Genomic DNA, 24893 nt, shown 5'->3' on the forward strand with positions numbered 1-24893 from the left:
GTTGATCATTTCTATTAATCAGAGGATCTTATTCAAGAAACTGATACAATAAAATATCTCGTGTCTTGTATCTCTTGTGTGTCTCTCCATGTTCAAGTAACTAATGTGACCTGCAAATCAGTTTGTTACTGTTATATCTGTAAATAAAGTTTATCATTATTATTATTATTATTATTACTATGATGATATGAATATCATCCTCTCACTTTATTTATTTGATCTGAATCTTTGCCTTCTGATGAACATTTTTACAATGCACTGCCTTTACCTGATGTCCTGATTTTAATTTGGACACACTGTAAAAATCCATTAATATTAGCAAATATCAAATCATGTACTTACATTTAATCAAAGAAAACGCAATGCAATAGTGTGATTGTGGCGCTTCTGACTTTCTGTGACTTCAAGTACAAACATGTCTTGAAAATCCTAGTTGTTTTTGTGGAAGCCACTGTTATTTGGTAGTAGCCCAAACCATCACAATGGAATGAAATTCCTGTCAAAGCCTGTCTGCTTCCGTGTCTGAGAAAACAGAGTACAGTGTCTGTGTGAGGGACCTGAGCTGACAGGTCCATCACGCCTCAGCTACAAGGTCCACAAGCTCAGTTTTGAAGAGTGCTGTTGGTTAATGCATTGAGGAATGAACTGCTAACTCCTCCCTCAAAGCACTGAGACTTTCACCACCTGAGGATTGTGTGTCAGTTTCCTTTTAACTGAACCCCTCTGTCTCTTGAGTTGTGCTTGAGGGACGTTAACATCAGTGATGTTTGGACACACAGCGGTTACTCCGAGCCTGAGCAGGAAACACCAGAACACAGTCAAGTAGTCAGATCAGTATAAGAACTTGTACCCCAAATGTTTGTGGAAAAGAGATATGAGTTTACATTTCATTTAAATTAATACACCCCTATTAACTATGGTTACAAGATGAGAGGTTTTGTCAGTTAATATGTCAGATGTATAACTCCTGCCTGATGGAAACATTGCACTGTCATGGTCTGTCTTGTAGCTTAGCCCTTGATATCTGTGGGTTGTGAAATCCTGATAAAGATCTGTTATGAAGAAGCTTCTTACAACTTGGAAAAATCCCTGTCCTCCCAAGTCTTCTCTTCCCGTCATTGCATTGTGTCATCATGTAATCCCACTCTTGTTTTCCTGTAGTGTGTGTGATCGTATTTTATTTGTGTCTTGTGTGTTTGGTGTAACCATTCTGCTTTTGTGCTGCCGTCTTGGCCAGGTCACTCTTGGAAAAGAAGTTTTAAATCTCAATGAGTTTTTTTTTACCTGGTTAATTAAAGTATATTGAACTGGCAGATATCATAACACATAAGTTTGAACACTGAAATTCCTCAGTCCTATAACTATTTGACCTAGTTGTGGTGTGAAGTTTCCTGCACAGGTTCAGAGTGAAATCACAGTTGTTCATGTTGTTTCCTTTCGATGAGAGATATAAATGAGAGAAAGGTGGAAGGAAACAACATACCTTCTTGTGACCCCTGGAGAAAGTCACCAGACTCCACAAAAAAAAAAAAAGAAGAAAAAAAAAAAAGAAAAAAATTACACTAAAACTTGAGACATGTGACACGTGTGCAAAAAAGGCATGGGAATACTTTCTTACTTATTATTTTGTCATTGGGAAAACTTACTTATGATCTCTGATGTCAGATAGCAGTGAAAGCCCAGGGCATAGAATTCAAAATGCAGCAAATGTGGCAAAGGCACTTGTCTGGCTGTGACTGTCCCTTCATAAAAACGATAACATCACTGGTAAGGGCTAGTTAAGCATTTGTTTGACTTTTTTTTCTCATACCAGCATAAACCTTGTCATGCAAAATTCTTTATTGAGAATGTTCTGACTACTAGACTGTGTTCTGGTGTAATGTTTCCTGCGCAGGTTCAGAGTTAAATCCCAGTGGTTCAAGTTGTTTCCTTTCCAGCTTCCTCTCCTTTATATTCATATGTGTTTGAAGCATCAGAATTAAACAACAGAGACAGCTGCAGAGTGTTTCCCATCATGCACTGTGCTCTGTGGAGAGAAGAGAAAAATCTGCAGCTGTCTTCATGATGTAATTCTGATCCTCCACCCCATATGGATATATACAAGAAGAAGCTGGAAGGTAAACAACATAAATAACTGTGGTTGTACTCTGAGCCTGAGCAGAAACCTAAGCAAGAACCACCATAGTGGTCAGGTCAGTACATAATTGAAATGCTTATAAAAATGGTAGCCCACATAACATACCTGATTTGTATGTTGCTCATATCTGATAGAATGTTATCCACTGGTGTGGCAGAAAAAAACCTGAGCCATGTCAATGATGAGTGAGAAAATAAGCTGTTACAAAGTCATATCATGTGCTGGATACCCTAATTACTAGTAAAGATGCTGTACTTAACTAGTATTTTGAAAGAAAGGAGGATCAAATTTTTGTTGACATGATAAAATTTATTAAACACAATGTTCTGACTACTTGACTGGGTCCTGGTGGACAGTTTTCTGCACAGGTTCAGAGTGAAATCAGAGTTGTTTATGTTGTTTCCTTTTAGCTTCCTCTAATATTTCGATATGTGTTCACAGCATCAGAATTAAACCATACAGACAGCTGCAGATTTTTCTCTTCTCTCCACAGAACACAATGCATGATGGGAAACGCTCGACTTTTCTCCTGATGGAGAGAAGTTTGATCTGAAATGTTCTTGCTGTTTGAATGTAACTAGATGATTTTATTTGACCATGTTCATTTTTAACACTATAACCTGAGCAGAATTAACAAAAAGGCCCAACTGCACTTTAGAGACACACCGACATCTTGTTACAGTGACTGACTCTGTGAGCTGTGGGATGTTAACATCAGTAATCAATAAACATCATCATCAATACATTTAAAACATCAACATGTTTCTTTCTTTGTAAAAAATATCATTTTCCATCTAGGTCAAAGCCAACTGAGTACAGTGTTCTGTGTGAGGAACATGAGCTGAAAGGTCCATCATGCCTCATCTACACGGTTCACGAGGGCAGTTTTTAATGAGTGCTGTTGGCCCTCTAACAGTAAAAGTGTTGATTGAAGGGAGTGTCCCTCTCAGGTTGTGTTAAGGCTACTGGCCTGTTGGTGAGGTCCAGGTCTAAAACTGATCTTTAACTGTACCCCTCTGTGTGTTGAGTTGTGCTTTAGGGACGTTAACATCAGTGATGTTTGGACACACAGCAGTAAAATGGTGGTTTATAAACCTGCAGTCTTCACCACTGTGATGTTATCAGTCATTAATGCGTCCTGTAAAGCAGTTTGTAACTGCCTTCAGTTTATGTTTTCTCAAGAAGACTCAGAGAGACTTTGTGTCAAACTGGAAACACAAAGTGATGTGTTGGAAAATCGACTACAGACCTACAAACAATGTATGACACATTTTATAAGACCATGCATACTGACTCACCACATGGGCAAACACCTGGACACCCTACAGAACACACTCATTCCACCAGATCAGCTCAGGTACGTTGTCAGATCAGCTCTCACGTTGAAACCTAAGTTCTCACCGGTCCGCTCTGGTTCGTAACTGGTTCACTGCCCAACTGCGCTTTTTAGTTGTTTATCTCCCTCCATATTCTTTATTCCTCAGTCCTATTAAGAATTTTTTTTTTTTGCCTGGAGATGGAAATGCGTTTACCCCTTATCCAAGCTATGGAAGATACACGTAGAGATACAGCAGTTCATGCATTTCATGGCTGGATTCTCCATGCTAGGCGATATTTCGATAGAGTATGATGCACGCTCTCAGAAAATGTGTGTTAACATTCGAGAACAACTGTATTGTATATTTGCACTTTCTCTACGTACTTCATATACAGTACTCTAATCACTGAGAAGTAGAATTCCTAAAAGTGGTAGCAACAGCGGTGTGTAACTGGTTCAGACAGAATTAAGTAATATGAAGCATGTGTGTTTCACATGGTGAAAAACTAGGGTTTTTATGAATTAGGGTATAGTTTTGACTGGAGTGTTTCATTTTGCAAAGGGTCTGAGGTGTTCTGCTGATTGGGTGTTTGGTGTGCTAATTGTGTGTAATGTTTTGAGAAAATGGGCCCTGTTTTCAAAATCGTGCTGAAGCACTCGAAAAGAACTGTAACACAGTTTGTATCACTATGATCTTTATTTTCACTTAAAAAAAATAACTTTACAACTGTAAATAAATCCATTAATATGAGAGAAGTTGTTTTCATTAACATGGTAATCATTGAATACATCCATTAAAATCATCTTGTCACATCTATACATTAAGAAAACTTAAGATCAGACTTCCGTCCATCAGGGGAAAAGTCAAGTGTTTCCCATCATGCACTGTGCTCTGTTTTGAGAAGAGCAACATCTGAAGCTGTCTTTATGATTTAATTTAGATGCTTCAAACACACGTCAATATTTACAACAGGAAGCTGGAAAGGAAACAACATAACTGTGGTTTTACTCCGAGGCTGAGCAGGAAATACCACAATGCAGTCAATTGGTCAGATCAGTATAAGAACTTCTACACCAACTGAAATTTGTCTCTGCGAGATAATACTCATTTCTTACAGCTGGCACAGTTTAGAAAAGCGAAACATTGACTTGTGAAAGAATGTTTTGGTATTTTAGTTAACAGCAAGTGTGCGTTGGGGCAGAAAGATCTGATATGAGTATCTGCAGAGATCAGTCCTTTCCTGACTTCTGTGATCTTGGGATTACCCTGTGTTCCTTTCTGTGCTAGCAGTCCAGGCAATTGACATATCTTGTAGCTCTCAGGGGTTTCAAGACAGTTATAAAAGAGAGAGAATTAAGCTCAATTGATGAGCAGCATGACAGGGCATGTGTTTGGTAAATTAGTGGTTACACCATGCCATCCACCTATCCATCCATCTTCTTCTGCTTATCCGGGCCGAGTCGCGTGAGCAGCTGTCTGAGCAGGAATGCCCAGACTTCACTCACCCAGGACAATTCCTCTAGCTCCTCTAGTTGGATCTCAAGGCATTCCCAGGCCAGCTGTGTGACATAGTCACTCCAGCGTGTCCTGGGGCCTGAGCCACCCCAGCTGGCTCCTCTCGATGTGGAGGAAACCCTGCGGAGGAAACTCATTTCGGCCTCCTTTCGGCTTAGCTCTCTCTTAACTATGACAAACTGAGACAACGACCGCATTACTGTTGCCGCTGCACCGATCTACTTGTCAATCTCGCGCTCCATCCTTTTCTCACTAGTGACATTCCATATCCCCATGGCCAGAGTCACCTTCCAAGGATTGGGTTGTTGGGGCTTCTGCCCATGTCTGCTACCCAAATCACATGGCACCAGCCCCTTCTTACACCACGCATATTAAAGAATAAAACAAATCGATGGTAAACATGTCACACTTTACAAATACAGCAAATTAACTACAATAAAGTGCTTCTTAAGACCCTTGGAGAAAATCACCAGACTCCACAAAAAAAGAACGCTAAAATTTGGGACTTGTGAAGCTAAGAGAAAGTGTATAAACTTTGTTAAAGTCTGTCAGCAACACATCACTATTTGGGCCCATTTGATAATGGGTAACATAAGATGTTATAGTGGTAAAAAATGTATATGGTACACATTTAACTGGTCAAATAAAATCATCTAGTTACATTTAAACATAAAGAAAACTTCAGATCAAACTTCCTTCCATCAGGAGAAAAGTTGAGTGTTTCCCATCATGCACTGTGTTCTGTGGAGAGAAGGTGAAAAATCTGCAGCTGTCTTTATGATTTAATCCTGATGATTCAATAACATATCGATATATACAAGAGAAAGCTGGAAAGGAAGCAATATAACTGTGGTTTTATGCTGAGCCTGAGCTGGAAGAACCATAATACAGTCAAGTAGTCAGATCAGACAAGATCTAAGTAAGGCTTTTGCAAGTTGTTCTGAGGACTCCTCCTGTGTCTCACTCTCTCAAGAATAATTATCTTTGGCATCAGAAAACAAAACAAGTCTCTCAAATGGAATGCAAAACATAGCAAACTAAGCTGTGATGCTTACTAGTGATGGGAATGGCACTTCTGTTTACTGAACTGAATCTCTAGAATCTATTCAGTAAAATGATTTGTTCAAAAGATCCGTTCACTGAATTGTTCAGCGCTCTCCAACTCCCTGTACTGGTAAATAGCCAAACGATCCATCATTCAGTTAATAATTCAGCCCAGAGGTTCACGTTCACTTACTGAGGGACGGAGCGCAATCATTCACAGGAGACGGCAGGAAAACCACTTTAGATAATGCAATACTTATGTTAACAGAATCACATCCTGACAACTCTCTGAGTGAGCCGCGGTATCTCCACTCATCGACATCGGCTACAATGATTCGATCTAATCTGTGAAGGAGTGAACCAGTCCGTGAAGTGATAACCTCACTTCGTTAACTGATGAGATCCGTCCACTGTCGGATCATGTTTCCGGGTTCAGAGTGAAATCCCAGTGGTTCAAGTTGTTTCCTTTCCAGCTTTCTCTCCTTTATATTCATATGTGTTTGAAGCATCAGAATTAAACAATAGAGACAGTTGCAGGTTTTTCTCTTCTCTCTACACAGAACACTGTGCATGATGGGAAGCACTCAACTTTTCTCCTGATGGAAAGAAATTTGATCTGAAATTTTCTTTATGTTTACATGTAACTAGATGATTTTATCTGACAATGATAATTTTTACCACTGTAACGTTAGCAGAATTAACATGGAGGCCTTATCATGCTTCAGGGTCACACAGACTTCTTGTGACAGTGACTGAATCTACAGCAGCTGCAGTGTGTGAGCTGTGGGATGTTAACATCAGCAGTAAAACATTAAGATGTTTCTTTCTCTGTAAAAAAACATTAACTTTTGTTGCCTCTTCGATGTCAAAGCCTGTCTGCTTCTGTGTCTGAGAACGAGAGAGAGAGAGGACAGAGTTAAATATCATAACACATCCTTAATCCTGACATCAACTTCAATCTTTTCTTTTTTTTGTTTACTTTTTTTTTCTTTCAGGTCATTAAAGATCAACTAAACTAAACCTTGTGTTGAGCACAGAACATGATGGAGTGTCAGATCATCCTGCTGTGACGGAAACTCTGTGTTGTGAGGATGAGGAAGTAACTTCGGCTCAACTTGTGACTTTCACCACTGAAACACTCAAACACAGTCTGCTGACATCTACTCATTAACATGGACTGTAGTAAAGTTTAACCACAACCAGAATAATGAAAATATTAGATACATATGAATAGAGAATATATTTATATCAAAGATATTCATTAGAAAAACATTCTCAAATACACTAATTTGTCTAGTCTGACAGTTTAGGATGGAAAAGTGTCTAAAATGTCTTTTATTCCAGCTGAGGTGGTTTCAGGTGTCTCTCATAGTTTGACGTGTTTCTATATGAATCAGTGGTTAGAGTCAAGAATAAAACTGTGTAGTTTTTTTTTCTGGAAGATGTTTAAAAGTAGAAGTTGTTTCTTTTAGGAATGCCCTCACATACGTGACTGATCCCAGTGACAACTGGGTCAAAAGTGACAGAACAAGATGTGATATGAAAACAGGAGGATACGCTCTTATTTTAAATTCATGTACAAAAGTTCCCTTTATGATGTCTTTTTGTTAGCAGCTGCCTCATGTTCTTATGTGTTGTATGATATTACAGGACATAGTGAACATGAGAACAAAAGGAAAAATTTGGGCAAAGTGAGTGTGGAACCTTTGTTTTTCCCTTTTTGTGCCAAACTTGTCGAACTTGCATAAGTAAGTCAGCTGTACGAGGGATATTCTACAGGAAACATTGTTTCCCTGTTGTAACTCCTGTGTGTGAGAAGATTCTGTTGATGGAAACTAAATAGAGTCAGTTTTGATATTTATCACGTATTCAAGGTTGTTGTTTGTGTTTATTATCAGTTGTTTTCTTATGGCTTTATATGGACACACTGTTTAAATGTATTTCTAATGTTTGAGTGTTACAATATTGACAACATGTCCCAGATACACAGCTTTCAACTGTCTGCAGGAGCAGCACTAGTTCTGCAGTGTTTTCATGTGGCAGCTAGATTATGCTATTTGCAGCTGGCTGGAAAGTTCAACTACCAGCGCCATCTTGTGTCAGAAGTACAATACAGCAGCTTAGCATTAAAGGTGACATATTATGCTCATTTCTGCTTCCTGACATGGCTCCCTGATGTCTAAATGGAATGTCAGTAACATGCTTTGATCGAAAAAGCTTAAGGATTGAGCACAGCAAGGTTCTTGAAACACCAGTTTCACAGCCCTGCTCCAGGTGGCCGGTTTCAGTGCCTCTCCCTTTAAATGCTAATGAGCTATTAAGTGCACCGCCCAAAGATGTATTTGTGCCGCCCACCTCTCCCTTCCTGCGGGAGAAGTGAGGGCGGCATTGTGTGACCATGGCAACGGCTGAGTTACCGGAAGAAATGGCCGCTGGACAACTAACTGCAGTGCAACCGTACATGTTCGAGCCGGAGTCCGACCAAGAACAACAAGAGGCTCCAGAAGAAGTTCAGCAGCCAAGAATGAACATGGATGTTTCTCAGTGGTTAGTAGTTTTTTTTTTACCTCGACATTACTTGTTACTTGTTACTGCATAGACAAACGAAAGTTTTACGGGCTTAGTAGCTGTCTGCCCCACGCTGTTACAGATCACAACCCCCTTCTCCTGCCTCGAGCTTAGCCAAACCTCGACTGGCGTTTACTGCTCTTCAGTTGCAGTAACGCGGATGCAATTTAGCAATTGCCGTTACAAGAGAAAAGCGTAACCCTGTATTATTATTTACCTTGATGTGGCCAGGTAAGTCAATTGAGAACCTGCTCTTATTTGCAGGGACGACCTGTAATTAGCTAGCAATTTCCAACAACTGTAGTTTTCAATAAGCCACAGTTGCCTCCCGTCACCTCTCTACCACCAGTATTGTTTTTGAACCGGTTCCAACAGTTTATGAACTTTAAATATTACAAAAGAAACAACACAACGTGATTGATTGGCTATGTAGTTTCCAATGAATAATATAAATTCTGCTTAAAAACAAGTGCATACAGAGCCTGAGAATATCTGCTGCATGGAAATTAGCACAGGTAAGTATGAATACTGGGCAAACAAGGTTGTCATTTTGCAGTCTCTTTTCTTTAATCCATTGTCACTCACTTACCTTTCATAACTTCTAGGTTACACGAAGACTAAGTTACAGCAGCTTCCTGAGCAACCATCATGCATGCTGGACCATCCTGGCCTAGAACCTGTCTGCCTGAATGTGTTTTCACTGCAGAATGCACTGAACATTTATCGGGCAGACTACGGACCTTTACGTCTGAGGGGAATAGTGCAGTAAGCTTTTTAGGCCCATAAATATTAGTAATTTATTGCAAAAGTGTTATGAAGTACATAACTGCTTCTTCTGTCTAACATTGCTTATAGTTTATCTTTACTATCTTTTACTTAGTAACATGAAAACTACATATCAAACAATGAAAACACACAGAACAGTTGGGAGAGATGTTTTATTGCAAGAAACAACTGTAGACATACAAAATAAATATCTAAAGTGGAACAGTTAAACTTGCCAGTTGCCATGGATGTGAACATTCAGTGCTGACTTTCTACTGAATTGTGTCCAGCCAATATAGATACCTAGCCTACAGAAGCTTTGTAAGCTGGTGCTGGGACTTTCTGGGGCGGAGAGTGAGAGCTGTGCTGCCTGCCTGCGTGGTGCTGAGGATTCGTGCAGAGTTCCCTGATGCTGAAGGACAGTATGTTGGGTTCAGACCTGTCCTTGATTGAACCTTGGCACGTAACTGGCTATAACGTCCAGCTTGTTGGGTCTTTCATACTGAGCCGAGAGGTCTTCAGGGAATGTAAGTTTCAGCACCTCGTTCACGTATGGGCCAGGGTCCTGGAAAACCTTCTCGAAGATCAGGTCCAACAGTGCATCAACGTAGTCTACAGTGCAATAAACAAAAATTAATGTTTACAAGAAAAATGCACTAGAACCAAAAAGCCTTGTGCTGCAGTGTTGTCAAGTGTCTCTTCGTATTTCTCCTAATTTATACATTCTCCTTATTTATTATTTTGAAAACCATCAAAAAAATAATTCAGATTTTATTTGTGTTTATTTTCAACCTTTTGTGTTATTGCCTGTGTGTCCATCTTTATGTTTTATTTGTGGGTTTCAAATAAAAGATTGTAAAACTTACGGAATGTTGGCTCTGCTTTCACAGCAACAGAGTAAAACAAAACTACACATTAGAGTAAAATAGAGACTAACATTACATCATATGCTTTTGTTCAACAAACCTGTGCTTCTGAAGTGAGGCCGGAGAGTTCTCATGGAAAGCTGTGTGCCAACCGTGCAATTCACTGGTTGATCTGTCTGGCAGGCAACATGATGCACTACAGACTGCTGTACAGATGTGCTTGGCTAAACACAAAAGGAATGAATATGATATGTCTCTCTTTTCTCATGTTACATGAAACAAAGCTATGTAGACAGAAATGATGATTAAGACAATCAATTTGATAAGGCAAATTCTGGCAAATCATAATCCGAGCAAACACATGCAAATCCCTCATTTCACATTAGATTTAGTAAGTGAGCAATACATATTAGCAAGGCAACTTTTCTGTGTCCATGCCTTCATATAACTAACGTTAATCGTAGCACAGCAGACAGGTAACCCCTGTTTCCGGCTATAAGTAATGATTGCTTGACTGCAGATAAAGTTTTGGTACTGTCAGATCAGGTCTCTCGTACCAGCAGCTAACACTACACACATAGCTACGTGTATATCAACACAAAAGAAGTCGACTGCGAAGGTGCTCCTGGGCATCTAACACACTGTCCTTTAGCCTTTAGCACAACATGCTAATTGACGAAACGTAGCTCACTGGCCGTGAATAACAGAGCATTTCATACCGTCCCCTCTGCGTATTCACGGCAGAACATTAGCTCACCGTCTGGGAACAACTGAGACAATTTCACACCGTCTGATCGGCTGTGAGCATGTGGAGGAGACGGTTTCCCATGCGTGTTCACGCCGGAACAGTAGCTGTAACAACTGAGAGGTTGTCCACGGACGATGAGCTAGCTAGCGCTGCTTGGCCATGAACATGACAATATTCTATTTAATTTTCTCAATTCACTGTCATGTTTTAAAAGAGTGCTGATATGACAAATTAAGGTTTGGCACCATTAGCATTACCGTGAATCCTAAGACCAATAAGCCCAATGTTGTAACGTTAGCTCAGCCTCATATTTACATCACCGGTTAGCATTAGCTCATGTGCTAAACAGCCAAAGTAACACAAACTACACGGCGTAATATGGGAGGAGATATCCAGCTTGAGGGTGGGAGTATTCAAATCACCCATACTGTTACGTAACAGTACAGGTGAAATCCAAATGGCTCATTTAGAGACACATTTCCTGACTCTGCCAGTTTATAAAACATTGACTTAGTGGTGGTAAATCACCCTTAAGGGGTTGGGAGGCACTCCAGGTATGCACATACACATGGTAAAGCAACGAAAAAGTGAGTTTTGCATAATATGTCCCCTTTAATGCGCTGAGTGTATCTATACGGCTTCCGCAGCAGGATGGGTTTATGCAAATCATGGCCGCGTAACGTAAAGCGGCCATGATTTGCATGATTTTCTGACCCGCCCATTAAATGGTCTCTGCAGCCCACCCGCTGGTAACACGGCGCTCATACAGGCTGTTCGGACTCTGCTCCTGTTTTACATAACGTTACGTAACATTATCATAGCCCCACCTCCTTTGAGCAGTGTGTCCAGCAGTGAGACAGCAGTGTTTCACTCAGAGCTGGACACGCAAATAGTTCTGTTGTTGGTTGTATAAATCAACATCAGTGCCTATATTCTGTCCCAGCAACAGAACAGACAGTGGTTGTGTTTCATATTTTAATGACAACATGCCAGCTACACTTCCTGTTAGCTTGTGTGCGCTAACCACTTCACATCGGACTGCTTCAGTGACGAGGGTCAGTACAAAGCTGGCTTTGCCTCAACACTGACCCTCGTAAAAGGATCAGTCCCAACCGTACCGGACCCAGCAACTGCACCCGAGCCACAGGTAAGTGTCGCCACGGTTTGATAGTATACAGTTGCCGAAGAGCTACAAGTTACCTTTACCGTTAGCATGACCTAGTATTAGCTAAATGGTAGTAACAAGTAGATGTTGACAGACGGAGCTCATTAGCATTTAAAGGTGCAGGCACAGAAACAACTGCTCTCAGCAGAACTCACTGGAGAGACTTTTAAAAAGCTGAAATTCAGGACCACAGATGGGTTTGAGGCAATGCATATCAAATACGGAGTTTTCAGACCTATGACAGCTGTGAAATTGATGAAGAACAGCATAATATGGGACCATTAAAGTGGAATGCTACTTTCTTCCGGCAACAACTATCCATGCGGGATCTCACGTGACTTTTCCGGCTTTTGATTTTAGTATTGTTTCTTATATGAGGCTCCCTCTTCAACTTTAAGGTCAATATTGTTTTTCACTAATGACAAAACAACAAATTATATGTGCATTTATATGGAACTAAGCTTTAGGAGCATTCCACCTGAGCTGTCCGCAGTGTTATGTTGCATTCGGAGATCGATACTTGTCAGAAAACACTACTGCTAACGTGAGTTGTTCAAAAACCTTCTTTTTAGTAAACTCTGCGTACACAGAGTCAATGTTCTCAATGCTGGTGTTCATGTGTAGAGACCCTGGTGATACTACCAGCAAAGTTTCATGTTGTGTCGAGCCTTCTTACTGTTTTAAAAATAGTGATTTTGATGCTAACATAGTATTTGCACCTAGCACTCCATTGAAAATGAGTTAGACCAAAAAACGAAAATATGGTCAATCTTAAAAGTTGCGCTTACGGCCTGATTATGCTTTGCTTTGTCTTTCTGTGTTTTTACGTTCTCTGTTCTGCCTTCTTGTTTTAACACACTTTCAAATCGGCTTCTTTGTGTTTGGCTCAGTTTTGAACATAATAAACTTAACTTTGCATTGACATATTAGCCCTCTCCTTCTGAGCATGTGCTGATATTGATAAGTGTGTTTCATATACAGCGCTGCCTAAGTACATCTTCAAAGAGCGATCAAAGCTCGGAGAGGTTTCACTCAGCTGGTTTTCATCACTGAATGAATGTTATGTCCCTCTTGATCAGGGTGTTAGACAGACCATGTTGACAGTGTGCAAAAACTTCAATACCTCTTGAGGGGTAAAATGTGTTCTCACCTCAAGAAAGACTATGTCTGACATTTTCCATACATTACTGTACAACTGCTACATACTACAAAATAAAGCAATTTGCACAAGAATTTTATTTCTTTGTTTCTTAAAATTCAAATCCAAATTTCAATGATTATTTTAGAAATTGTGGGGAAACCGGAGCACCCGGAGGAGACCCACAGAGGCCTGGGGAGGACATGTTGACTCCACACAGATGGCACACATACAGCTCAGAGCTACTGACACAATGGGTTAGCTCTGATTGCTTCTGATTAGCTCCCTGTACAATGTCTGCAAATTATATGTGTGCTGCTGTGGGAGGTAACGGTGATGTACTGCCCCCCTCATGCCCGACCACAGGTGACATGTGGTATCTACTGGCTGTCCACAGTAGAGAGGTCTTCAGTTTGATGGTTGATCAACTCAAGCTCATGTTTTGATGAGCAAATGTGACAGCTTGCATCTTATTTCTTAAACTTCATCAACCATTGGAAAAAGTCAGATATTCTCTTCCAGAAAGATTTTTTTGTTTTGACTGGGAGATTCTTCCAAGAGTCTAGCTGTTGAAGATCTGGTGGTATTAAGGGGAGCCCCCACTCATCACACAGTTCCTCGTCCTCAAAGTCGAGAGACAAGTCAAAATCTTAAAGGGCCGGTGCATTGGAGGTGGACGCCTGCTGGTCACACAGCTCCTCCTCAAGGACTTGAGTCTCGTCTGAAAGTTCAGGGTACGGTGCAGTAGAGATGGACTCCTGCTCACATGGCTTCTGCTTGGGGACTTTAGATTCTCTCAAGACCTCGAGCTCTACGGAGAGCTCAACGTTGAGAGAGATCTGAATATTAAGGTGTTTTTCAAGCTCCTCCAGCTGTATCTTACAATATTCCTCCTTTTTGGTCATCTTGTGACGGAGGTCAGCCCACTCAGCATTAACGCTGTCAAGCAGCCCCACGCATTTCAGCAATGAGTTTTTGTGAGCCTTGGCTTCCTCATCAAGCTCCTGCTGGAGAGTTTCAAAGTGTTGTCTCACCGTCATGATTTCAGTTTCATACCATTGGCTGATATCATGGTGTGGCTCACTGATTCTGTCCAGTTTTTCTTGGAGAAGGTTGTTCTTCTGCTTCTCCACCTGGAGCTCAGCTCTAAGACGCTCGTGTTTGTCCTTCTCCACCTCGAGGTCAGTTTGAAACTTCTGCCTGGTGTTAGCTCTCAGCTGAGTAGCTATCTTTGGATTGCTAACAGTTTCATCACCGCTGCTTTTTAACCGCTGCTCTATCTCTGTGCTTATTTCTTTTACCCTGTTGGGAGGTATTTCATACACATGTATTGGCCTTTTCTGCCTCGTCTTTGTGTCTTCGTCCTCTTGATGAAGACCTTGCCAAGACATTTCTCTGTGGTGCTCCTTAGAGTCCATTTTATTCGCCTGGTATAATCTGACTCAGAAAAATGCTGTTGTCTCTGAAAAGAATTGTCAGTATCAGACGTCTTTCTCTTTGCGCTTCTCGTTGTGTTAGTGCTCTCACATTTTCACAGCTGTGTCAGTGGTAGACTAAGAGCTGGACTGAAGAGATGTTGTCCTGTTGACCTACTGTTAAATCAGAATGGAATGTTGCTTTGATGGAATGGAGGTTCTGTTTGGCTTTGATTCTATTGCTTTGATTCCATTGGCTGGATGCTATTGGTTCTATTCTATTGGTCTGATTCTGTTGCTTTGATCTCAAACACACACACACACACACACACACACACACACACACACACACACACACTAAAACACACACACAACTGATTCCTTGTCTAACAGCACACAGTGGAAAACCAACAAAGCTCTTATAGATGTTTCAGTAACCAAATAAAAAATGGCTGAGCAAAGAATTGTTCTGTCTCAAATCCACTTTATTTTTATATTTTTATTGTATTTATTTATGTTTTTGCTGTCCCTGCTCGCAGCTTGTCTGGTGCTAACAGAACAAGTATGAAATATAAAGTACCTGTCAGACACATCTCTTACGCTCTGATCAATGATAAATATGACACCTGTGTCATCGGCTCCTGTGGTTTTTACATACAAGAAATAAAGAATAAATAAGAATGCCAATCCATCTGAACATCTGTTACGATGTGACGGAACATGTCGGATCCCTGGAGGCGACACTGTGGAGTGAACTTGGCTCTGACCTGTCGGGTCATGGACACGGAACCTCTGAGGGTATCCAGAGGTGTCTGGGTCCTTTGAGTCCTCTGGGATGCGAGGTAGGACCCTCATGGATCAGACTTGTTCCAGCACGTTCGATGGATGCTCAGTCGAATTGGGTACGCAACAATTTGGAGGCCAGGTCGACACCCTAAGCTCTCTGTCACATTCTGATGGTTGAGCAGCGTTTGGGTCAGATATACAAGTCAAGTTGCATCCACATAAATGCCAGGACAGCAGTGCAGTTTGAGAGGAACGACCACAGCAGAAACCAAATGTATCAAAGATTTAGCTGAGAGAAGTCTGCAGTGTGAAACGTCCTGTGTTGCACGGAGCAGCAGTTTATTTCTCAACCCAATCAGTGAACGGTTGAGTTTGAAAAGTGTTTCCAGAGATGACGAGCGAAAAAATCTTTCCCATTTATTTTTATGGGGAATTTTTCAAATTTCGTTCTGCTACTAATTCAGCATACATTCAGAGAAACAATCAAAATGTTCAGCGTTTTAAGCTCTTTCAGCCTTGTACTTTTCAAATATTCAGCTTTTTCAAAAAAATAAAATTACAATATAAGTAAATGGGAAAATGAATATTGTATATGGTCAATATTTGCTAATTATAAATATTATTACACCTAAAAACTGCAGATCTGCATCTGGATCATTTTCAGATATTGTGAGAAATTAGAAAAACATATTGTATATTTTCAGTTTTCTTGTCCACTTAAACTAGTTTGTTCTTATTTCAGTGTTAAGTAATGTGCTGACAGCTGATGTGTTAAATGTCACAGAACAGCCGATATTGCTAGAAGTTAATGTGTCTGCAAACCGGATACATCGACATCCGACAGCAACAACATGGCGAACACAGTTTTAACACAGTTACCTAAATGTCTGTGGGAGAACAAGGTGTTTCTGTAAGGACACCTGGGCACATCAGCTGTTTTATGGTCGACTAAAAAAGATATTTTAAACCAAACCAAGATGTTTTCTGAATCCTGACTGAGTGGGTTTGGCACCTGAACCTCACCGGAGCATCAGCACAGCGTTGTGACGAGAGAGAAATGTAAAGTTTAACCCAGACGAATGTAAAGCAGCAACACTAAGAATCATCTGGAGACTGTCTGCAGTCAACATGTTAATAACGTCTCACTAAAACAGCTTAAGCGTAATTCTTCTTCTTCCTGGTGCGTCCTGTAGAAAACATTGTATATCAGATTTATATTAAGTTAATAAATGTCTCCAAGAACTCAAAGACGCCATTTGAAAATATGTTACCATTTGTATTTTTCATTATGTGATTTGTGACACACTGAAGCAATAAAAGCACATTGATTCATCTCTTGTCTGTCTTTTTATATTCTATTCATTAATGTGGCCTGAAAGTCAGTTTGTAACTGTTTCAGAGTGTTAATAAAGTTTATTATTTAAACGTTGTTGCTGATAAACTCTTTGACTTTACATCTCCTGGGATATTAACAGACTTAGAGAGGAGTCAAAACAACATCTCTCATATAAATATAGATTTATTTACAGTATGTACACATTATAAACAGAGCATAGAGTGAGTGTGAAACTCTCCATACAGTGATTTACTGAACCAGCTGTGACATTTAGAGATCTGACAGTGAAGGATGTTGAATGGACAAACACAAATCAAACAGCAGCACTTCATTTCAGTTTGAACTGCAGCATTACAACAAGAAGACGTTAAAGTTCCACGAGGGAAAGTTAAATCTGTTCTTAAAATCTAGACAGTAAATAAAATCCTGATAATAAAACAACACAAACAGAAATGTGAACATAACAAACATACAACGCAAAGTGAACGTTCTCTGCTCTAAATTTCACCTGATTCTTCTTCACATCCTGCAGGAGGCCAGTACAGGATATACAGGATATACTGTCAGTGTTAATGTCATATCTTATTAAGGGCTAAACGATCATGTAGAGCTGGAAATGGAAAAGTTAACAATATAAAATGCACAGAGTTGCTACACGTGGTGCATGAGGTCGACATGTTTCTCAGCATTATTTCAGTAAAGTGAACACAGAGCGGATTTCAGATCTGTCTAATAAGTGACAGAGTTTGATGAGAAGTCCTGTCAAAATAATGGACAACAAAGGTGAAGAACAAGGTTTCCTTCATCAACTCCATTATTGTTTATCTCCTCTGACTCTTATATCATGGACACTTACTGAACAACATGAAGGCAGGATCTGTTTTATGGATGTGTTAACCTTCTGCTATGCTGATCAAACTGTTCACAGTGATCCTGCTGAGATGTAACTTTTATTAAATCTTCCACTGGACTTTGTTTCTTAGACAAGACAGTGAATAAATGAAGGTGATGAGGAAACCACACAATGACCACTGCTGCTGTCAGTCCCAGTCCACAGTAGAGGAGGATCATTCCCCAACTGACCCTGTTCGCTCTCTCACTGTTTGGTCTCTCAGGTGTGTCTGTGTTGGGTCTCTCAGATTCGGGCCAATCCCTCGCTGCTGTAAAGAGACCAAACAACAGAACAGCTGAAGTGACATATTTCTCAGATACTGTGAAAATGATGTGAAGAATAATGGTCATCCTCAATACTTTTCTTCAGGTTCTTATTGATCAAAAAAAGCAGCTGAATTGAAACTGTTCAAGTTCTGCTGACTTCTCCTCAACCAACTTACCAGAAACATTGAGCCAACATTCATCTGAGTCCACACCATAGTTTGTCCTCACATGACACAGGTACCAGCCTGAGTCCTCAGTTCTGAGTCTGGACACATGAAGTCTGAGTCGTCCATCTCTGAGGACGTCTTTCTCCCACTGGACTCGTCCTACAAACTGTTGATCCCGAGACTCTGGGACCACAACACCTCCACGTAGTTCAAACAGGACTGAGACTTTGTGATCAGTTTTCATCTCACAGAAGATAAAAAGGGAGTCTGTTGAAGTGTCAGCTGTGGTTGTGAACGTCCATTCCAGTGTGATGTTGTGGTTCTCCTCTGCCTGATAGGAGGTCTGTGTCACATTCACTACAAATGTTCCTGTTGAGGAGACAGAGAGGGAAAGTGAGGAGCAGACACACTGACAGCTTTAACATGGCAGCCTTTAAACTCAGTCTACATGTTTCTGTGGACAGTTTAGTGACGTCTCAGAGCTGCAGAGGCTCATCAACATCAACTGTTTGCTCACATGTGGGCGACTTTAACTGATTGATTGAATCACAGTGTGATAAAGTGAAGCTGTAAACTAACCACAGACACAGTTGAGGCTGATGAGCAGCAGGATCCTGCAGATCATCTTCTCCCTGTGAGAGGAGACAGAGGTGAAGAGTCATGTGATCACAGTTCAGTCCTCACATGTACCACAACCAACATCTACAGTCTGTCTTTAGTCTACAATACTCCTTTGTCGTTATTATGCTGATTATTACACACAAGGAACATCAGCAGCTGTTTGGCTCAACAAAGTAAATAAAGAAAACAGAAAATCTTTTGACTTCACTATAAAATCACATCTTCTTTTCTTCTGTTTTTCAGAATGAAAACACTTGAAATGCTCCAAAAACATGTGGACAACCCCGGAAGCAACAATGCCGCCATCTAGTGGTGAAAGTACAATACATACCCCACAGTGTGCTGCATATATAGTGGAGATCAAAATTAGAGAACAATTAATTAATACTTGATTTATTCTGGAATATTTAGATAGAATATCAGATGTGGCTATACCACGGTACTAGCAAACAGTGCGCAAAATTAGATGACAGTAACCACTGTGAGAGAAGATTTAAACAATGTTTTTTTTTTTAGAGCTATAGGTTTCAAACATTATTAGGAAGTGTAGAGGCCTTTGCTTTGAATAACTTCAGCACATCTGCGGCCACAGGACATCACTAGTTTCTCACCCTGCTCTGGTTTGATCTTGGTCCATGGTCTTTAACGGCGAGACACTGTGTGCGGAGACAGATCATTGCCCTGTTCAGCACTGAACATACATATCGTATGGTACTTACATATCAGGTCTGCTGAGCTGAAGACAACTGCTGCTCCACGTTCATGTCATTTTCAAAGATAGTTTGTCTTTTGCATAGAAAATGTCATATATGTCATTATGTTCCCCTGGTTAATGTCGTCGGTATATTCTAATCAAACACAACACGAGTGTTTACCTCCCGCTTAATGTGTCGTGACTATGACAAATACATGCTCTGAGGATACGTAATTTTCCGCAATTACATACCAGGTTTGCAAAAGTGACAACATCTAAAACTGCTCTTTGCACAGACACTTTTTCTTATGTAGTCACTTCTGCTTTACGTTTTAACTTTTCATATCCATTAACTGATTAATAAACTTCCTTGAGCGTTTCGTATTGTCAAATTCGTCTTTATATAGGTGACCACGTCACTGGGTCATGGTTTCCCACTTATGAGTCCAACTACAGTCATTTAAGTTGTTTACTAAACACAGGTCTCTTGTATATCCAGATATGTGTTTGAAGCATCACAATTAAACCACAAAGACAGCTGCAACGTTTTTTTTCTCTTCTCTGCACAGAACACAGTGCATGATGGGAAAAACTAGACTTTTCACCTGAAGGAAAGAAGAACAGTTTAATTAGTTACTCTTAACTGTATTTGTAAAATTGTACATGTTCATGGTAAACACAGGCTTCGACAGCGATGAGGCCACAAACTGACTCTTTTTATGAGGAGAGAAACATCTTAATGTTTTGTATCAATTGTTTTGTTTTGTATTTAATTTACAAAAAGCATCTATGATGTACATTTTGCTGTAGCTGTTTCCCAAAGTTTCTCTTCATGCACCAAGTCTTAAAATCATGTGATTTGTTAAGGGAGTCTGGCATACTGCCGTTTCTGGTAATTATGGTTACTGTGTAAAGTATACTTATTTGTATTCTAATAGTTTTTGTTATATTTTTATTGAAACTGTTATTTCGTTCCTTGCTACTTATTTCCCTGCGATTTACATGTGATTTTCCCACAAGGTGGATCAATAAAGAAACATCTTGTCTTATCTTACATATATGAGCTTGTGAGTCTTCAGTCATTTGTGGACGAAGAAATGAGAACAAGTCTTCGTCCTGTTGTGTTAAAATATGTGAACTCCAAACACACTGTGTGTGTGTTGTGAGGATGAGGAAGTAACTTTGGCTCAACTTGTGACTTTCATCCCTGGCCAACACTCAAACACAGACTGCTGTCATCGACTCGTTTACAGCAAGCGTAGTAAAGTTTAAGAAGAACCAGAATAATAAAAATGTTAAATACATATAGAGTATGATATTAATATCAAAGACAGTCTAGGAGGGAAAAGCGTCTAACAAGTCTTTTATTCCAGCTGAGATGGTTTAATGTGTCCCATTACCACGTTCTGGAGGCTTTTTGTTAGCAGTAAGCTGCCTTATACAGAGAGAAAGAGAGGATGATATTTATATTGAAAAGATTCATTTGCAGGGTGGCTGTAGCTCAGCGGGCAGGTTGACTAGTGATCAGAAGGTCATTGGTTCAAATCCCAGCTCCAGGCAGGGCTGAGCTGCATGTCAAAGTGTCCTTGAGCAAGATACTAAACCCCACATTGCTCATCAGTGAGGGTCCTGCGGTGAGCTGGCGACTTATCCAGGGAGTACCCTCCCCTCGCCCTGAGACAAGGCTGGGATTGGCTGCAACAGCAACACCCCGCGACCCCATGGAAAGGGATAAGCGGTTCGGACAATGACATGACATGACAGATTCATTAGCAAAAAAAGACTCCGGCAGGATGTCATGAAGCTTCAACCTTCAGGTTGAACTGATCTGCTTGCTCTCATGTGCTGTATGATGTTACAGGACGCACAGGAAGTGACGTTTTCATTTATATTAGTTTTTGTAACATTGTTACAATACTCTGCCTTTACTTGATGTTCTGTTTATAATGTAAACATACTGATAATAGATACATTGATATATAGATATGCACAGGAAACCCAGAAGCAGAACCCAGTAAGATGTACCATCAGCATAAATGAGGAAATTGCAGCAATGCGAAAAATTCTAATGTTGCTGTTGTTCTTCATTTTGTATAAATTGTTTCCTTAGAAACCACATCTTAACAAGTGTGAACAACTGCAGCATGACAACTGTGTCAATCCAACAAGGGCAATTGTGTCAGGTCTGCAAGGCCTGGTGTTGTGAGAAAGAGTTCTGCGTTGAAGTGTTTCAATCATGAAAACTAAATATTCAGTTTTGATATTTAACATTCAAGATTCATTGTGTTTATCATCAGTTGTCTACTTATGGAATTAGATTTGTGTAAGTGATGGGATGCTCGATTGCTTTTGCTGACTTGAGTTTGTGTGAGTCTCTCACTAAAGTAATTCAGGTTTTTGAGTCACTTGAGTCACTTGAGTCAGTCACCCAGAGTGTGCAGCACATTCTATAGTTTTCTAAATGTCAGTTAAAAACGTGATGGGGCGGAACTGCAGGAGAGGGACAGCAACAGTTTATTCAGTTTACTAGTTTATTTTTTTATTTTTACACACACACACACACACACACACACACACACACACACACACACACGCCGTCACTCAGAGACTTCCCGTGAATGGAGCGGAGCAGCACACTGCTCAGGTGAGGGAGCGGCTCTCTGAGAGCTCGGGAGCAGGGAGGGAGAGAGAGAGAGAGAGAGAGAGAGCTGTGAACTGGAGCTACTGGACAGAGGAGGTCAGAACAACGAGCAGAGCGATCAAGATCATCTTCTTCCTGTCAGAGAGGAGACAGTTTTATTAGAGGAAGAAGATGTGACTTCATCAAACAGGACAGGTTTAAATAATAAACATTTTATAATGTACTGGTACACTTGGGTCTGTTAAACTTCAGAGAGTGTGTGTTGTATCCTGTTTCATGATGGACCAAATGACAGTAAGTGTCAATAAATAAAACCTATCAACTAATTATGCTCCAGTTCTCACACACTTTATCTCAGTTGTAAGTTTTCACGACTCAAATTTAATAGATCCGCTTGAAGACAATAACTAGTTTCAACCTTCAAATAATGTTTAATGACATAAATACAAAATGAGAATGTAAATTAAAAGGAGAATTAAAACATGTTGATACATTAATAAATAAATGATTCTCTACATCCATTGTAAGTTTTTGTTGTTGTTGTTGTTGGTGGTATATTGGACCTGTTTGTGTGTTTGTCTCAACAAGCACATGAAGAAGAATTTGAAGACACAGTTTTCCTGCTGAGCAACTTCCTGGATGCATCTCATCAGTTTGATTCTGACCTGAAAGGAAAAAGTTGTTTATTTTCATTTAGTCTTAATGGTCATATGTCTGCATATTTCTACAGACACTTTAATCAACTTTCCATATGAAGACTAAGAATGATAGATGACAGTTGTCTAATTTTAACAGAATTATTACACTGAATCAACAAGAATCGTCAAATAAACAACTTTTCCTACAGTGGTCAAGCTATAAACTGAACTTTGTGGGGGTCTCTAAAAGTAAGCCTAACCCTAACAAATGTGGGGGCGGAGATACACAGGATCCTAGTGGAGCAGGTGCACCAGGTGTAATGAATGCCAAAAAATCTAAACAAATAAAGGAATATATTCATGTAAAACTTTCGCCGAATGAACAAGTAGGCCCAAAATATAAGAATGGATTATAAACTGCATTTCACAACGTTTATATAGTTCCTTCTTTTGACTATGTTTTAAAATTGAGCATTTTGTAAGGGAGTCTGGTGACTTTCACTGCATTATTTCTTCCTGAAAGAAGTAGCCTCCTAATTAATGTGTTCTGGATTTGTACAATTTCATATGTTTTCTGTTGATGACATATCATATGACAGTGTATTCAAACAGCTGATGGGAGGCACGATGCACCTCAGCCACAGAGGCACTTAAAACAAGAAAACCAGACCAGCTTTTACAGCGATGTCGCGACAAACTGAAATCTTTATACAAGTAAAGGAACAATCTTAATGTAGTGAATTTAATGCTGAATTTACAAGAAGGGACCACTGAGTTAATTTTTTTTGTAGCTGATTCCCAAAGTTTGTGAAGTTTCTCCTCATGATGCAAAAATTTTCAAAATCCCATGATTTCCTATGGGAATCTAGAATATTCCCGATTAACATCAATACTGTTAAAATGACACATTACATTGCAAAATTCATTATTTGTGATTAAGATAATGCTTGTTAGTGATGGATTATTTCTCATCCACTGAACATATGTAATGAAAAAGCTGCAGTGTTAAAGATTCAGGATCCATGAACAATTCTGACTGAGATAAACAGCAGTCTTATTTATGTATTTTTGACACTAATGAAGTAAGTGAAAATGTGAAGATAGTGAATATGATAGTTGAGTAGTTGTGGATGAAATACCTTCCTGGTCCTGGAGAACTTTGACCAGCAGAGGGCGCCCCGAGCCCCGCTTAATCTCCTCCTCCATCCCAGCAGAGCGGAAGAGCAGGAGCAGGATACGATCACCGGACTCCCTTGAACGTTTCCGTGATGTTAAGAGTCGGTGCATGGGAGAAAGTAAATAATTATAAGTTGTCAAACAGCCACGACGAATTCTAAATCGCTGATGCTTTTTTGTAAATTCGGCGTTAAAGACAAAATTCTAAGATGTCTCTTTCTTTGTAAAAAGTGTCATTTTTGTCGCTTAATCGCTGTCAAAGCATGCTTGCTGCCTGTCTGAAGAGTTTCTTACTTCCCAGCGGTTGTAGCTCAACATTTACAGCAAATGTATGCAAGAATAAGACATATTAACAGGAACATGTCACATTTCACAAATACAGTAAACTCTCTACTATAAACTGCTTCTGGCGGTCCATGGAAAAAGTCACCAGATATCATTAGAAAAATGCCCAATTTGAGCCTTGTAGCGGTAAGAGAAACTCCATACACTTTGAGAAACACTGTCTATACACATTCTTACTTTGTCTGCCTTCTTCTTTAATTCGGCTATCGGTAAAAAGCAATTGGTCAAATATGTCATGAAGTTACAATTAAACATAAAGAGATGTTCAGATCAAACTTCTTCCCATCGGGGGAAAAGTCGACTGTTTCCCAGCATGCACTGTGCTCTGTGGCGAGAAGAGACCATTTTAAAGCTGTCTTTATGATTTAATTGTGATGCTTCAAACACGTATCGTTAAGATCGAGAGCCAATTGGAAAGGAAATAAACTAATTATGCGTTCACTCTGACCATGCGCAGAAAACGTAGACCACAGAGCAGTCAGTAGTCACGCGTTACTGAAAAAAGGCCTGTACTGTCTTTATATAGGTATAACTTTTTGTAAGCCAGTACTGTTTTTGTTTACGTTTCTTTTAACGAATACCCAGACGGAAAACTACAATTCAAAGTGAAACACTTCCTGCTCGGGTGACGTGAAACAATGGGAGGAGCTT

At 40.0% G+C, this 24893-nt stretch overlaps 1 long non-coding RNA gene across 1 annotated transcript; it reads right to left on the reverse strand.

The window, feature by feature from the left end:
• Positions 1-22052: 22052 nt before the first annotated feature.
• LOC119027635 lies at positions 22053-24554 on the reverse strand. Its single transcript, XR_005077446.1, has 4 exons — positions 24420-24554; positions 23861-23973; positions 22647-22748; positions 22053-22218 (listed from the first exon to the last, which is right to left on the reverse strand). It is a non-coding gene; the product is annotated as an uncharacterized LOC119027635 (long non-coding RNA).
• Positions 24555-24893: the final 339 nt, after the last annotated feature.

Source organism: Acanthopagrus latus, chromosome 10 (genome assembly GCF_904848185.1).
Source record: "Acanthopagrus latus isolate v.2019 chromosome 10, fAcaLat1.1, whole genome shotgun sequence".
Lineage (NCBI taxonomy): Eukaryota > Metazoa > Chordata > Actinopteri > Spariformes > Sparidae > Acanthopagrus > Acanthopagrus latus.